This window comes from Gekko japonicus, unplaced genomic scaffold (assembly GCF_001447785.1).
Source record: "Gekko japonicus isolate JY-2015 unplaced genomic scaffold, Gekko_japonicus_V1.1 scaffold1177, whole genome shotgun sequence".
In the NCBI taxonomy this organism is placed as follows: domain Eukaryota; kingdom Metazoa; phylum Chordata; class Lepidosauria; order Squamata; family Gekkonidae; genus Gekko; species Gekko japonicus.
This window is the reverse complement of record NW_015160874.1, coordinates 430,497-433,747: the sequence shown is the minus strand read 5'-3', so window position 1 is coordinate 433,747 and position 3,251 is coordinate 430,497. Positions and strand designations below refer to the sequence as shown.

Here is a 3,251-nt window from a genome sequence, read left to right as displayed (position 1 = left end):
ATTATTATTATTGATTTGATTTATACCCTGACCATATAGGGCTTTAAAGGTTAAAACCAGCATGTAATGATTCCATGTTTTGGTGTGTGTGTCTTTAAATGGTGGGTTTGACTGCAGTACTGTAAGAAGAGTGATAGAGGGAGACAAGTGTGATTTGATTAGCTGATGACTGAGTGTGGGAGGAGATGTTCTGAGAGGAATCTGTGTGAGTGTTTTATGACAGAGAGTTCTGTGTATGGGTCTTTGGGAAAGTGAAGTGTGGAAGAGCTACGAAGAGGGTCTGTGTGACTCTAAAAGTTTTGTGAGAGAGTCTATATGGCAAAGAAACAAGTAGTGTCTAAACTGTGTAGTTAGACAAATGTTTTATCTTGTGTGCCTAAGACAAAGAGCTTAGCCAGTGTGGCTACATATATGAGAGAGAGAAGCCTGTCAGTGTGGAATTTTGGTGTCTGAGAGACTGTGTGTGACATCTTGCCAGTTATATTTACAAGTTCCTTTTTCCAAAAACAGTTCAAGATAACCAGAAACCTATTTTGTTCTTTATTCAATAAATCAATATTTGTTTAAACATATCCCAGAATTCAGTACAGTCCTTCCTCAGGGCCACATAGTCCTCTGAAGTGCCCAGACCCTAGGTCATACTACCAAGAGAGAATTGGAATTTTAATTCCTGATGGCAGCAGAAAACTACCAAGTTGATATACACAGAATATCATTTAAAGGAAAACCAGTCTCCCTCTATAAGCAAGAACGCCACACAGCACCTTGAAACGAATCCGGTATGCTATTGGCAGCCAGTGTAGTGCTTTCAGTACTGGGTAGATGTGCTCCCGCATCGGGATACCCATCAACAGCCTGGCCGCCACATCCTACACTAACTGCAGCTTCTGGATTTGAGACAAGAGCAGCCCCATGTACAGAGCGTTACAGTAGACCAGTCTCGAGGTGACCATCGCATGGATCACTGTTGCCAAGTCACTACGCTGGAGGAAGGGAACCAACTGCCTAACCAGCAGATGGTAAAAAGCTGATCTGGCAGTGGCTGCTATTTGGGCCTCCATTGTTAAGTAGACATCCAAGAGCACTTCCAAGCGCCTAACCTCCGGCGCTAGCACCAACAGAGCCTCATTGAAGGTCAGGAGTGGAATCCCTACCCCTGGACCGTTTCGACTTAGCCACAGGACCTCCATCTTCGTCGTATTCAATTTCAATCAACTCAGTCTAAGCCAACCAAACATAAGCCCCATGGGCTGGAACTGGTCCATCCAGGGCTGTGATGCAGCCTGCAAGCAACTGGTGCATGGGAGGAAACAGGAGGCTGCTCACAGGTGGGTGGGTGGAGCCACTCCAATTGTGGCTTCAGCACAGTGGACAACCTCATCCACAGCACTTCTTGTTCAAAAACAATGCAGAAGCGTCAAACTCATTTGTTATGAGGGCCAGATCTGACATAAATGTCACTTTGGCGGGCCAGGCCATGTGTGCCATAAAACGTAATGCCAGGTACCGGAGATAGAAACTGTATAAATGACAGCAACTGGTAAGCTCCAAGTTGGTGTGGCCTCACTGCAAAGCCCCATGGGCTGGTGGGGGGCAGTGTTCCCTCTAAGCTGAGCTAGTGTGAGCTAGCTCACAGTTTTTTAGCCTCCAGCTCACACATTTTTGTCTTAGCTCAGGCAGGATGGCTCCAGAGGAAACTAATTTACGCAGTAGCCAAATTGCTCACTCATAACTTTAATGCCGGTAGCTCACAAAGTAGAATTTTTGCTCACAGGACTCCACAGCTTAGAGGGAACATTGGTGGGGGGGTGCAGAGGAAACCCCACATGGGTGGACTGGAGAGCCAGCAGTGCAGCACTGGGCAGATGCTCCCATCCCCCTACAGACGATTGTCTGCACACCCTCCCACATGCAAACACTGATTCCTGCAGCCACCCGGAACCCAGAGCTGCAGGCTGAGTGCAGAGGTATGGATGTGGCTGCAGTGGCTCCCAACTTACCAGTCCCTGAAGGGTTCTGCTTGACTGCTGCAGATGAGGTTGTCCCACTGTGCTGAAGCCACAATTGGAGTGGCTCCACCCACCCCTGAGCAGCCTCCTGTTCCCTCCCTTGCACCAGTTGCTTGCAGGCTGCATCACAGCCCTGGATGGGCCAGTTCCAGCCCATGAGCCTTATGTTTGACACTCCTGAGTTAAAGTCTTCAAAACACATATACAAAGAAAGTAACAATGAAGACCTTTGTTACACTGCTGACTTTTTGTATTGTGATATTACTTATCAGCAAGAATAAAATACTGTTTATCTTGATCCATTTGTATACATATTTACACACAATTAAATACATTTTATTTATATTTTCATAGGCTGCCTTTCTCACTGGAACACCCAGCCCCCAAAAGCAACCACCCACATGGCCACCCCTCTCCCTCCCCTCCTGCCCGATTTAAAGGACTTCAACTGATCGACAGGGACTATATGGCCCACCAACCAGCTGGAGAGCCCTTTAAATCTAGCAGGAGGGAGGGTGAGGGGCAGCTGGAAGCCACACACGCAGCTCGCAAAAAGGGTCTTTTTGCAAGCCAAGCGTGTGGCCCGCAAACACCCCTCTCCCTCCCTCCTGCTAGATTGAAGGCCCCCGCCGGCTGGTGGGCGGGCCACATGGTCCCAGCTGATCAGCTGAAGCCTTTAAAACTGGGCAGGAGGGGAGGGAGAGGGGTGGCTGGGCAGGTGATCGCCTCTGGTGCTGGGGCGTGGAGGCAGGGCTTGGGGCATCCCCGTCCACCCCCAGAATGCCCCCCAAATCCCCCCGCTGGAGCGACAAGGGGACTTGGCATCCCTAATTATTTGCATATTTGGTGCAGAAAACAGGCAAAGCATTAACATCGAATGCAGGGGCACACAATTCACGTGGGCCAGAACTGACCTTACTTAGAATGAACCCACCCAGTGGTGAAAGTATGACATCATAAGACCTTGCCCCATGACTTTCAGAGTTTAGGATACTGAGAATACTTCACAAATTGCAGGCTCATGCCTATGGGGCATGAAATGAAGGAAGAAGAGGTTTAACCTTTTAACTTCCACCTGGTTTCATTATTCTAAACCATGCTCCCTGCTTTGATATTAAGATTTGAAAGATATGATCTTTATCTTCTCTCTTCAAGCTCTCAAACACAGAGGTCATTTCGGGTGGGATCGTGGGGGATCGCAGTTCCCCCGGGTGAGGTACGGGGGCGGGGCACATGACAAAG

General features: G+C 48.6%; 1 protein-coding gene across 1 annotated transcript in view; it reads right to left on the bottom strand.

Moving 5' to 3' along the window:
* Nucleotides 1-3,251, bottom strand: part of TBC1D8 (TBC1 domain family member 8) — a 50,680-nt gene that overhangs the window by 32,742 nt on the left and 14,687 nt on the right. The gene's annotated exons all lie outside the window — the stretch shown is intronic.